We start from the raw sequence: 14,853 nt of genomic DNA on the forward strand, positions 1-14,853 counted from the left end.
ATAGCATTTCAGGCAGATTGCACGTCACCAAACTCCATTTTATAGCATTTCAGGCAGATTGCAGGCCACCAAACTCAGTTTTATAGCATTTCAGGCAGAGTGCAGGCCACCAAACTCAGTTTCATAGCATTTCAAGCAGAGTGCAGGCCACCAAATTCAATTTCATAGCATTTCAAGCAGAGTGCAGGCCACCAAATTGCCAAACAGCTCACTGCATTGTCATTAAGGGCTAACAAATACTTATTGCAAGTACATTGCAGACTCATAGTTCAGTTGATTCACAGAATCACAGTTGTGGACTCTCCCTCGCTATCTTCCAGAGTGACTGACTCACGTCCAGGCATCTGGAGTTTTACAGTCCTTCCCCTCCCCCAGAAAGGGGTGTTACATTCATCATGGTGATTGACAGGCGAGAGGACCAATCAGCTGATCTCAAGATTTTTTAAACACTCATAACTTTTTATTTTTCATCGATCGGAAAAATCCTCGGGGCTGCCTCAGCGGATGAGGACTGTGATATTCTCTCCGTATCCGCTATCTTTAAGAGCCCTATCTAGCTCTCTCTTGAAAGTATCCAGAGAACTGGCCTCCACCGCCCTCTGAGGCAGAGAATTCCACATACTCACAATTCTCTGTGTGAAAAAGTGTTTCCTCATCCCCGTTCTAAATGGCTTACCCCTTATTCTTAAACTGTGGCCCCTGGTTCTGGACTCCCTCGACATCAGGAACACATTTCCTGCCTCTAGCATGTCCAAACCCTTAATAATCTTATATGTTTCAATAAGATATCATCTCATCCTTCTAAATTGCAGAGTATACCATCCCAGCTGCTCCAGTCTCTCATCATATGACAGTCCTGCCATCCTGGGAATTAACCTTGTGAACCTATGCTGCACTCCCTCAATAGCAAGAATGTCCTTCCTCAAATTTGGAGACCAAAACTGCACACAATACTCCAGGTGTGGCCTCACTAGGGCCCTGTACAACTGCAGAAGGACCCCTTTGCTCCTATACTCAACTACTCTTGTTATGAAGGCCAACATGCCTTTCGCATTCTTCACTGCCTGCTGTACCTGCATGCTTACTTTCATTGACTGTTGAAGAAGGACCCTTACAGATCCTGTTGTACATCCCGTCATTTCTCAACTTGACACCATTTAGATAATAATCTTCCTTCCTGTTTTTGCTAGCAAAGTCGATAACCTCACATTTATCCACATTAAATTGCATCTGCCATGCATCTGCCCACTCTCCCTACCTGTCCAAGTCACCCTGGATTCTCATAGCATCCTCCTACAGTTCACACTGCCACCCAGCTTTGTGCCATCTGCAAATTTGCTAATGTAACTTGTAATCGCTTCATCCAAATCATTAATAATATATTGTAAGTAGCTGCGATCCCAGCACCGAGCCTCGCGGTACCTCACTAATCACTGCCTGCCATTCTGAAAGGGACTCGTTAATCTCTACTCTTTGTTATATATATATATATATATATATATATATATATATATATAAATATATATATATATATATACACACACCTTTGGTAACCAGTTGATGTAGTCATGCACTCTTAACTCATGCAATATTTTCCTCATTGTCAGAGTTGTATATTTTAGCTTTTTATTTCCACTGCACTCACAAAAAGTGTGACCCAATTGTGAATAACTCTTGATTGAATTTCAGGAGCCAGAGACAAGACAGCTGAATACTTGGTTGCCGAAGGCAAAACAATGTAAATCAGGAATACTCAAACGAACCAGAGGCAGAGAGAGTTACATGAGGTGGGGTGGGGTGAGGCCACGCAATGGTATGAAATTGAAAAGACAAATATGAAGTTGCAGGTTGGCGTTGGGGCTATTCTGATGGTTACAATTACCTGATTGTTTTTTGAGTGACAGTGGGAACCTAAAATAAGAATTAAAAATCCTGTTGATACTCATTCCTCTCGATGTAACCATTATTAGAACATTATCTCTTTTTCTCTATCTCCACAGATGCTGTTTGACATGCTGACTGTCGCCGGCATTTTTTATTTCTTCTTCACATGCAACCCATGGCTGCTTTATACATCACAGCCACAGGATGTCCCTATTTTTGCAGAAAGATCTCTTCACGGAGCTGGGTTCCTTTGGAGGGCAATGTGGAAAAAGAATGCCATCTTCATGGAATATGCTTTATTGTCAAAAACAAGCCAGTCTGGAATCCCGTGTTTGATGAATACATCATTAACATAGTACAAGCACATATGACAGCCATCAGCACATATTGCCCAACTCAGGAAACTCCACATGAGACCAAGAAGAACTTTGCTCCATCCCAACCTTGTAACCGATTCTCTTGGTCTGATGTGACTGATTCTCTTGGCCTTTCAGAAAAGACACAATTCCTGGATAGGCATGATTGATAATAAGGGAATAGAATGTAAGAACATAGGTAATAGGAGTTTCCTGAGTGGGTTAGTCACTAGAAGTGCTTTGAGAGGTTGATCATGGAGCAAATCAACTCCTACCTTGACAAAAACCTGGACCCACTGCAGTTCGCTTACCGCCACAACAGAAGGGTTTCACCCTGAAACGTTGCCTATTTCCTTCTCTCCATAGATGCTGCTGCACCCGCTGAGTTTCTCCAGCATTTTTGTGTAAGATCAATGGTGGATGCGATCTCGCTGGCCCTCCACTTCGCTCTGTAACACTTGGACAACAAAAAGTCATATGTCAGGCTGTTATTCATTGACTACAGCTCGGCATATAATACCATCATCCACTCCAAGCTGGTTACCAAACTCGCAGAACTGGGTCTCTGTGCATCCCTCTGCAATTGGATCCTCAACTTCCTCATTCACAGACCACAGTCTGTTCGTATTGGTGGAAATGTGTCAGACTCGATAACAATCAGCATGGGAGCACCTCAAGGCTGCGTGCTCAACCCCCTATACTGCACTCACTCTATACTCATGACCGCGTAGCTGGTCATAGTGCGAACTCTATCATCAAGTTCACTGACGACACCACTGTTGTGGGACGTATCACTGATGGGGATGAGTCAGAGTATAGAAGAGAGATCGAGCAACTGTCCATATGGTGCCAGCGCAAAAACCTGGCCCTCAACACCAGCAAAACCAAGGAACTGATTGTGGACTTTGGAAGGAGTAGGATGGCGACCCACAGCTCTGTTTATATCAACGGGTCGATGGTTGAAAGGGTCAAGAGCTTCAAATTCCTGGGCGTGCACATCTCTGAAGATCTTTCCTGGTCCGAGAACACTGATGCAATTATTAAGAAAGCACATCTCTACTTCTTGAGAAGATTACGGAGAGTCGGTTTGTCAAGGAGGACACTCTCTAACGTCTACAGGTACACAGTAGAGAACATGCTGACCGGTTGCATCGTGGCTTGGTTCGGCAATTTGCGCGCCCTGGAGTGGAAAAGATTACAAAAAATAGTAAACACTGCACGTGATCTCCCTTCCATCGAGGGGATCTATCGCAGTCGCTGCCTCAAAAAGGCTAACAGTATCATCCTGGCCACACACTAATCTCCCTGCTACCTTCAGCTAGAAGGTACAGGAGCCTGAAGACTGCAACGACCAGGGCTCGGACAAAACTCTGAACATTAATAGCCTATTATCTGTTATTTGCACTATCAGTTTATTTATTCATGCGTGTATATATTTATATAATGGTATATGGACTCACCGATTTGTTTTGTAGTCAATGCCTACTATGTTCTGTTGTGCTGAAGCAAAGCAAGAATTTCATTATCCTATCAGGGACACATGACAATAAACTCTCTTGAATATTGAATCACAATTCTGTTTCTACATGACCTTCAGTGTCCCAGTCATCCAAGGGTATGTCCCACAGAGCCAAGAGCAGAGGAAGAAACAATTGGTGGGAGGAACTCATCAGGGCAGGCAGCTTCTGTGGAGGGAAATGGACAGTCAACATTTTTGGTCGAGACCCTTCCTTTGCATTGAACGAATGGATGGTAGCAAGCCAGTATAAAGAAGAGGTGGTGTCGGGCAAGGAGTGGCATGTGACAGATGGATCCAAGTGAGGAGGGATGGATTGGTGGATTTAGTGGGGCAAGGAGGGTGTGGATAATGACAAAGGCTGGGGTATGACTGGTGCAGGTAATCAGGAGCTGAGTATTATGGAATCTGATAGTCATACAGCATGGAAGCAGGCTGCTCTAGATGTCAGCTGATCTACATCGGTGAGACAATACAATACAATATTTATTGTCATTTGAACCTCAGTGAGGCTCAAACGAAACTCTGTTTCTACAGCCATACAAACAAAAACGAGTCATTCTAGACACACAACCAGTTTAATTCACACAAACATCCATCACAGTGAATCTCCTCCTCACTGTGATGGAAGGCAAAGTCTCTTCTCTCCCCTGCTCCCCATTTTTCTCCCGATGTTGAAGCCCCAGGCGGGCGATGGTAAGTCCCACAACCATTTTAGGCCACGCTGGGCCCAAAAGTCACAAAGTTGGAGCCTCCGGCGGGCGCTGGAGTGTCCCGTGGCTGTTAAAGCCGCGCCAGGCGATGCACGGCCCCGCTCCGGGTCGTTCCAACCCCGCGACACGGGCTGGAGAAGTTGCGTTGCGGGAGCTCTGGAAAGCACTCTCTCACCCGGACCCACGAGCTCTCGATGTCCCAGTCCACCAGACCTACGGCTGCAGCTGGAGCCTCCGAGCTCTGGGGTCGGGCCGCAGCAGCGAGCCACCACTGCTCCCCACGCTCCGAGGCCGGCCAGCCCCATGATGGTAAGTCCGCAGGCTCCGCGACTGGAACCCCCAGGTCATTCCGGCTGGAGGCCGCTCCACGGTGCTAGGCCCCAACGACAATGGAGACCCGACAGGGAAAAGGTCGGGTCTCCCGTGCAGGGAAGAGATTTTTTTAAGTTCCCCCACATAAACACAGTTAAAAACAGTATAAAAAACACAACAACTACATTTAACTAGACATTTCGCCGAACACCTCCACTCATTAACCAACCTGATCTCCCGGTGACTCAGCACTTCAACTCCCCCTCCCATTCCGAATCCGACCATATTGTCCTGGGCCTCCTCCATGGCCAGAGTGAGGACCACCGGAAATTGGAGGAGCAACACCTCATATTCCGCTTGGGCAGTTTGCACCCTAGTAGCATAAAGATTGAATTCACCAATTTCCGGTAGCCCTTGCTGTCTCCTCCCCATCGCAGCTCTCCCTCAGCCCTCCGGCCCCTCCTCTTCCTTTTTCCTTTCTTCTCCCCATCCCCCCCAACCCCACATCAGTCTGAAGAAGGGTTTCGGCCTAAAACGTTGCCTATTTCCTTCGCTCCATAGATGCTGCTGCACCCGCTGAGTTTCTCCAGCACTTTTGTCTACCATGGAAACAGGCCCTTCAGCCCAACTTACCCATGCTGACCAAGATGCTCCATCTACACATGTCCCAATTTCTTACGTTTGGTCCATATCCCTCTAAACCTTTTCTATCCATGCACCTGACCAAATGTCTTTTAAATGTTGTCATAGTACGTGCCGCAACTACTTCCTCTGGCAGCTTGTTATTTATACCCCCCAACAGCTGTGTAAAACAAAATGTTGCTCCTCAGGTTCCTATTAAATCTTTGCCCTCTCACCTTAAACCTATGTCCCCTGGTTCCTGATCCCCTAGTCTGGGTAAAATACTTTTTGCATCTACCCTCTATCCCCACATAATCTGATATAAGTTTTGCTAATCATCTCCACTATCTAAGACACAACCCATTTTAATGTCATATGCTAACTTACCAATCATGCATTCATTCAAAGCATTGATATAAATCATAAAAAAGCAATGGGCCCAGCATCAATCCCTGAGGCACACTACTAGTCAACAGCCTCCGATAAAAATATTTTCCGCCATTACCCACTGCTTCCTTCCATGAAGCCAATTTTCTATCCATTCAGCTAGCTCTCCCTAGATCCCATGCAACCTATCCTTCTAGAGCAGCCTACCATACAGAACTTCATCAAATGCCTTGCTGAATCAACCTTTTTGGTTACATCTTGCAGATAGACACAAAAAGCTGGAGTAACTAAGTGGGTCAGACAGTTTCTCTGGCGAAAAGGAATGGGTGATGTTTTGGGTCGAGGCCCTTCAGACTGCGAGTCAGGGGATAGGGAAACGAGAGATTATGGATGGTGATATAGAGAGATATAGCAAAAATGAATGAAAGATGTGCAAAAAAGTAACGATGATAAAGTAAACAGGTCATTGTTAGCTCTGGGCTAGGTGAAAATGAGTTACAGACAATGAAACTCACCAGGATGACTAGTACAATGATTAGGATGCAAGGGTTACTTGAAGTTAGAGAAAACAACTAACTCCACTATTTTTAGGAGCCCTATCTAGCTCTCTCTTGAAAGCATCCAGAGAACCTGCCTCCACTGCCCTCTGAAGCAGAGAATTCCACAGACTCGCCACTCTCTGTGAGAAAACGTGTTTCCTTGTCTCCGTTCTAAATGGCTTACTCCTTATTCTTAAACTGTGGCCCCTGGTTCTGGACTCCCCCAACATCGGGAACATGAAATGAAATGAAATGAATGATTCAATTTATTGTCATTGTCAGTGTACAGTACAGAGACAACGAAATGCATTTTTAGCATCTCCCTTGAAAGGGAGACACAGGGCGTCGCGGTGTGCCCGCGCCTGCCGCAGTAACATTCCATTACAGGCAAAGGTGGGTGAAGTGTCTTGCCCAAGGACACAACGACAGTATGCACTCCAAGCGGGATTTGAACCGGCTACCTTCCGGTCGCCAGCCGAACTCTTAGCCCATTGTGCTATCTGTCGTCCCTAACATGTTTCCTGCCTCTAGTATGTCCAAGCAATGTTGCAAATACCCAATGTCCTGGCCTCCTCAGCTCTCTGTGGCAATGAATTCCACAGATTCATCACCATTCTAAAGGTATGTGTGTCCTTTTATTCTGAGGCTGTGCCCTCTGGTTCTGGACTCTCCCATTACTGAAAGCATCCTTTTCACGTCCACTCTACCTCGGCCTTTGATTATCTGGTGGGTTTCAATGATATCCTCCCCCTCATCCTTCTAAACTTGAGCAAGTGTAGGCCCAGAACCTTCGAACTCTCCTTATACATGAATCCACTCATCCTCGGGACCATTCTGGTAAACCTATGGACCTCTCCAATGCCAGCACATCCTTCCTCAGTACCCTCGGCTTGATTGTATTCATGTATAGCCTTTTCTTTGACTGGATAGCACACAAACAAAAGTTTTTCATTGTACCTTGCTACATGTGACAGTAATAAACTAAAGTAACCTAAATGTGTGGCCCAAAACTGCTCACAATATTCCAAAGGTGGCCTCACCAGCGTCTTATAAATCCCCAGCATTTGTGCTGGTATTATATTTTCGTCCCCTTAACATGAATGTTAGCATGGCATTTGCCTTCCTCACTGCGGACTCAACCTACAGATTAATCTTTTGGGGATCCTGCACCAGCACTCCCACGTCCCTATGCATGTCCGACTTCTGAATCCACCCCCCATTTAGAAAGTAGTCTGCACCGTTATTCCTTCTGTTTTCCCAGGATGGAAATGTCAAAGGCTAGAGGACCTAGCTTTAACATGATGTGTCGGAAGGAACTTCAGATGCTGGTTTAAACAGTAGATACAAAAGGCTGGAGAGAGTCTGAAGAAGGGTCTCGACCCGAAACCTCACCCATTCCTTCTCCAGCGATGCTGCCTGTCCCGCTGAGTTACTCCAGCTTTTTTTGTGTCTATCTTAGCTTCAATAAAAAATGGGCAAAGTTTAAAGGAGATCTGCAAGGCAAGTGTTTTACACAGAGGGTGATGAGTGCCTGGACATGCTGCCAGGCGTGGTAGTAGAAGCAAATAGGATAGTGGCATTGATGAGGTTTTTAGACAGGCACATGGACGTGCAGGGAATGGAGGGATATGGATCATCTGAAGGCAGAGGAGATTAATTTAGCTTGGCATCATGTTCAACACAGAAATTGTGGGACAAAGGGTCCGTTCCAGCCCAGTACTTTTCTATGTTTAATGTAGATGGTGCTGAAAAATATGAAAAAAAGGAACGTTATTGAAACTAGACCACATATACATCATAATCAAATTGAATAGCAGAATAGATTCACAAGGTTGAAAAGCCTATACCCTTGTTTCCTTGTCACGGACTCCATCATGTTCTATCACGTATCTGCACACTAATCTTGCTCTGCCTCCAATGGATCTCTTGTCATCTATTCAATTTCACATATTTCTTTTCCATTTTCAGTGTTCTAAATTTCCTGACACATTGTTTTTCTCTTCACCAATGCCACATTTTAAATCCTTGACTTTGTTGTTAGATCCCTCAATATCTTCTTCTATCCTATTTTCCCACCTGCTTTCAACCTACAGGCCTACCTGCAAACATCAGTCTTTGTTTCAACTCATGTTTTTAGTATATGTCCCCTTCCACTGCCCAACGTAGGCCGAGGTGCCAAAAGGGCACCAGATTTTAACTTTCGTGACCTGGTATCTACTTGAAATTTGGCACAGATTTAGATAAAACATCGTTGATAAGGAATTCATAACTCGTCAGTGCAAAGCGTTGCACATTAATAATTTAAGCTAATTATAAAAAGTAACAGGGCCCTCTTGTGCTCAATAATATATAGCTGTATATGGGGACATTGAATACGGGACTGCCGCAGAGGTCCTGTGTTTCACCAGTTCCTGAACCCGCCTAATTAATGGGTGAAGGCAGTTCCTGTGCATTCCCCACTTTACTGAAGCTCACCGACAGCCAATGTGCAGAGTGGGGGTCACGACCATAGTGGGACTGGCCAGTGCCAGGCTGGAGGTAGTGGCAGTACCAGGCTAGAGGAAGGCTAAGGCACCTTCCACTGAGAGGAAAATGCCTGACCCTAACCCTAATCCTAACCCTAGCCCGACATTTTTATTTATCATTTTTATTTCACCGTTCATAACATCATAACTTTACAAAGATAAATCAGTTGCAAAACAAAATTATCAGCAAGGTTAGCATTACCTTTCTTCCTTCAAAACCTTGCGATTGTTGAGATATTATTAGGAGGCAGCCATGATCCCAGTGTGCTCGCTGCCTAGCTAGCATGAAACAAAGGCTGTGATTGGTCAATTGGCATCCGACTCAATGTCAAATGTGCTTTGATTGGACAATTACTACTTGGAAAATTGGAAGTTTTTCCTCATCTTTTAAAAATATGTGCAGGTTTTATTCTTGATGAGTTTCAGGTATGATTTCTATAATATTTTTACACAATATGTCATAAATATGGGTAAATATGTGATTTGGGTCACGAAATGAAACGAAAAAGCACCTTGGTCCACGGTCTATTCCTATTAGAGCCTCAGCTACTCTAATCCTTCTGAACTATTTGTTAAACTCTTTGCATTCTTCACTTATGTTTCCAACAATGAAAGTTATTTAAAAAAGTCAACCTATTGACTTTTGGTCACTCCTTCCAATCCTACTAATAAACCCTGTATTTGCATCTTTAATGTTACCATTTTTTGGGAACTTATTCCTGTGGAGTGGAGGGTAGCTAGTGAGACCACACCTGGAGTATTGTGTGCAGTTTTGGTCCCCTAATTTGAGGATGGACATTCTTGCTATTGAGGGAGTGCAGCGTAGGTTTACAAGGTTAATTCCCGGGATGGCGGGACTGTCATATGCGAATGGAGCAGCTGGGCTTGTACACTCTGGAGTTTAGAAGGATGAGAGGAGATCTCATTGAAACATATAAGATTGTTAAGGACTTGGACACACTAGAGGCAAGAAACATGTTCCCGATGTTGTGGGAGTCCAGAACCAGGGGCCACAGTTTAAGAATAAGGAGTAAGCCATTTAGAACGGAGACGAGGAAACACTTTTTCTCACAGAGAGTTGTGAGTCTGTGGAATTCTCTGCCTCAGAGGGTGGTGGAGGCAGGTTCTCTGGATGCTTTCAAGAGAGAGCTAAATAGGGCTCTTAAAGATAGCGGAGTCAGGGGATATGGGGAGAAGGCAGGAACGGGGTACTGATTGGGGATGATCAGCCATGATCACATTGAATGGCGGCGCTGGCTCAAAGGGCCGAATGGCCAACTCCTGCACCTATTGTCTATTGTCTATTTCTTTACCCTTCTCCACTTTTCATCCAATATCACGACTAAAGGAAAGCTCTCTCAGGGGGTGCTTATGCATGTGTTTAATGGGGGGGGGGGAGGGCAGGGTGCAATCATGAGCACAAAATATTGACAGTTTTACCCTCGAACTTTGAGCTACCGGACCTGGAAATAGAATTGTTTGTGGAGGAACTAATTTCTCCAGAGTTGTTTTGAAACAAGTCCAACAGGAACTAGCTGTTAAGTTAGTAGTAATATATTTAAATTGGCCTTTAGCCAGAGGCTTTTATATAATGTAAACAGGATGCAAATGTCGTAGCATAGGAGCATATCTTGGGGACGGGTAAATGTCCTAAAAGATAGATTGTTGATGTAGTTGCCAAGCCCGACATTAACCTAATCATGAAGCAGCTGTGAATTAAACATTATCAGCAATAATTGTGGTGTTTGTTTTCTTATCAAAAGGCAGAGTTTGGTAAATTATTGAAGAATTAATCACTTAGGGTAGGGCTCACCTTTTACAATTTGATCGTTAAGTCATAAGTCCAAAGGCATTTGTGTTCCTGCTCTTGGACTTTGTGCAATACAGGATGAGTTTTACGAATTTTATACTTCAAACTCTTGCTACAGTTTATTTAAATTGAATGGTATCAACGGAACTTGAGTCTGGCAAAGCTCTTGATTTCCTCAACAACTATCGGAGAGTTTGCTTCTCCCAACCCCTGTATTTTCAGTGTATTGGTGAAATATTGAGTCACGCTTTACTATATACTGTATGAAGAAAAATCAAGGAAGTAAGAAGAAGCTACTTTCTATCTGTAAGTACATCCACAAAAATGAGGCAGAAGTGTTTATTTAAAATAATGATAGTCAAATGACCTCTGAAAACTTTTATTAATAGTGAAACAAAAGTATAATGTTTGAAACAGTGGAAGTTAATTTCTTATGTCTTATATGAAACAGTGCTTTTGTCATATGCATGCAGATTTTTTTTTCAAATTTTTATCTTTGTGCTTTAAAAATTGCTGTGCACCATTATTCCTCAAAGCATATTCCGTAAGTTACTAAAATCTTGAGACTTTCTTTTCTGGTTAATCGCTACCTAATAAAAATATGCCTACTGTTTTTTTAGTTATGTATTCTAAGCTAATACATTCTAATCTAAAAAAGAATCAACCATTGTTGCTGTCTCGTCAGTTAAGGATCACCCATGTTATTCCACCTTGAATGTCAAATGACCAGCTGGCCTTCCAGTTATCAGTTCCCAGTGTTTGAGCCTGTGGGAAAATGGAAAACTAAGCTCTGGCTCTGTTTCGCTGCTCTTTAATGATATGAAAAGTAGTTGCGTCCAAAATTTGACCAACTAATAAAACTCAGGACAGTTCCTTGATTCATCCTGAGTCTGTGTCTGTTCGAGTAATGGGAAATTGGCATTAGATATAACTGCAATTTCTAAGGAATCCTGACAGTAACTTGTGAGAAAGTACACTATCTAGTAAATTGAATATAATCCTTTCCATTCTAAATATCAACAATCCTGTATGGGAGGATGCTGGAATCATAGACGGGTGTAATTTTTCTTCTCTCCTGGTCAGAAATGATTTGGAACACCATAATTTTGTAATACTTCTCCTTTGCATATAAACAAAATCTGCAATTAGTAGAGAGGGTAGAGTATGACCTAAGACTGGCAAAAAGGGTAAAAAGGGACCAGGAGATAGCTCTGGCCGATTGCATTAAGGACAATCCCAAAAGATTTTATAAATCCACAAGGGGGAAAAGAGTAACTGCAGAGAGCGTGGGACCTCTCTGGAATCAAAGCGGTCACCTCTGTGTGGAGCCACAGGAGATGGGAAGGTCCTCAACGAGTATTTCTCCTCTGTATTTACCAAGGAAAAATACAGGAGGACGGAGGAACTTGGGGCGGTCACTGGAAGTGTCTTGAGAGCAGTCAGTGTTATGGTCAAAGAGGTGCTGAAGGTACTATCGTGTATGAAGGTGGACAAATCTCTAGGGCTTGATCAGATATACCCAAGGACATTGTGGGATACCAAGAGGAAATTGCAGGAGCCCTGGTTGAAATTTACGAGTCGTCTTACAGGAGAGGTGCTGAAAGACTGGAGGGCGGCAAATGTTCTGCCTCTATTCAAGGGCTGCGGGGAAAATGCTGGGAACTATAGGCCAGTGAGCTTAACATCTGTAGTTGGAAAGTTACTAGAGAGTATTCTGAGGGATAGTTTATACACGCATTTAGATGGACTAGGACTGATTAGTGATAGTCAGCATGGTTTTGTACGCGGGAGGACATGTCTCACAAATCTGATTGTTTTTTGAAGACGTGACCAAAAAGGTTGATGAGCTACAGATGTTGTATATATGGACTTCAGCAAAGCATTCGACAATGAACAGCTGCTCTGGAAGGTTAGATTGCATGGGATCCGAGGAACGACAGCTGAATCAATACAACTTTTGCTTGATGGAAGGAAGCAGGCGGTGATAGTGGAAGGTTGTTTCTCGGACTGGAACACTGTGACTAGTGGTGTGCCTCAGTGTTTGGTGCTGGGCCCGTTTGTGTTTGTCATCTATATCAATGATTTGGATGAGAACATACATGGCAAGATTACTAAATTTGCAGATGATGCAAACGTGGGTGGTTTTGCAGATAGTGAAAATGGTTGGTCAAATTTGCAGCAGTATCTTGATCGATTGACCAGGTGGGCTGAGGAATGGTTGGTCAAATTTAATACAGAGAAATGTGAAGTTTTGCGTTTTGGGAAGACTAACATGGGCAGGACCTACACAGTGAATGATAGGACTCTGGGGAGTGTTGTCGAGCAGAGGGATCTAGGGGTGCAGGTGCATTGTTCCTTGAAGGTGGAGTCGCAGTAAGAAAGGGTGGTCAAAAAGGCTGTTGGCACATTGGCTATCAGTCAGAAGTTGGGAGGTCAGAGTATAGAAGTTGAAATCTTATAGGTTCTTATTGATCTTATAGAGGTGTAGAGCGGGTAGATGCACAGAGTCTCATGCCCAGAGTAGGTGAGTCGAGGACCAGATACGAAGATTTAATCGGAATCTGAGGGGTAACTTTTTCACACAAAGGGTGGTGGGTGTATGGAACAAGCTGCCAGAGGAGGTCATTGTGGCAGGGACTATCCCAACGTTTAAGAAACAGACAGGGACATGGATAGGACAGGTTTGGAGGGATATGGGCCAAATGCGGGCAGGTGTAGCTAGGATACTTTGGCTGGTGTGGGCATGTTGGGCCGAAGGGCCTGTTTCCACATTGTATCACTCTATGACTCCATGACTGGCATTTCCATGACTGGCCTTCTGCAGTTGTACAGGGCCCTAGTGAGACCACACCTGGAGTATTGTGTGCAGTTTTGACCTCCAAATTTGAGGAAGGACATTCTTGCTATTGAAGGAGTGCAGCGTAGGTTCACAAGGTTAATTCCCGGGATGGCGGGACTGTCATATGCTGAGAGAATGGAGCAGCTGGGCTTGTATACTCTGGAATTTAAAGACAGAGAGGGGATCTTATTGAAACATATAAGATTATTAAGGGTTTGGACACACTAGAGGCAGGAAACATGTTCCCGATGTTGTGGGAGTCCAGAACTAGGGACCACAGTTTAAGAATAAGAAGTAAGCCATTTAGAACGGAGATGATGAAACATTTTTTCACACGGAGAGTTGTGAGTCTGTGGAATTCTCTCCGCTGGAGGCCGGTTCTCTGGAACCTTTTAAAAGAGAGCTAGATAGAGCTCTTGAAGATAACGGAGTCTGGGGATATGGGGAGAAGGCAGGAACGGGTTACTGATTTTGGATGATCAGCCATGATCACATTGAATGTCGGTGCCGGCTTGAAGGGCATCTATTGTTTATTGTCTATTTTAATTTGAATGCAGCAACCCTACCCAAATCTACAGACTAATTGTACATGCCCTGAATATCAAAAAAAAACATTGCAAAATAAATTGAATGCAAAGGTGGAGCGATAAAAAGGATAGACCAAAATCAAAACAATAAAATTTAAGCATACAAATTAGGAGTACGATTAGGATCTCCAGCTCCTCAAGATTCTAATGTGATCATAGCTGATCTGATTGTTATCTCAACCGCACTTTCCTGTATACAAACAGTAACCTTTTACCTCCTTACTTGTTAAGAATCTTTCAACCTCTGTTTCCACCATCCTTTGAGCAAGAGTTTCAAAAATCCATGACCTTTGAGAGAAAAAATTATCTAATCTCTATCTTAACTGGGTGTACCCTTATTCCTAGTGACTCCCAGGTCTCTCCGATGTTCTATATGTCTGAAGCACATGTCCTACTTTCGTATTCAATTTCCTTTGCAAAAATGATAAGACTGTTAGCTTCCAAATTGCTTGCATGGCAGAGACTTTTGCAAACTGCTTTGTCTGTCCAAAAAGTGGTATGCATACATTCTTCAGAATCTCCATTGTGGTCGAAAACAAAATACATGGATGAGCTCTGACTGCAGGCAGATCCAAAGAGCTTGCAGTGAGTTCATTTGTGGATTTAAGTTAGGATGCAGAGGGTGATAGTGGAGGTTGTTTTCTGACTGGAAGCCGATTACTAGTGATTTACCAATGGATCGGTGGTGGAACCCTAACTTTTTGTTAAATTGATCATTTGGATATAAATATAGGAGGCATAATTAAGATACATTTCTGATAATT

This window comes from Leucoraja erinacea, chromosome 1, assembly GCF_028641065.1.
Source record: "Leucoraja erinacea ecotype New England chromosome 1, Leri_hhj_1, whole genome shotgun sequence".
Classification (NCBI taxonomy): Eukaryota; Metazoa; Chordata; class Chondrichthyes; order Rajiformes; family Rajidae; genus Leucoraja; species Leucoraja erinaceus.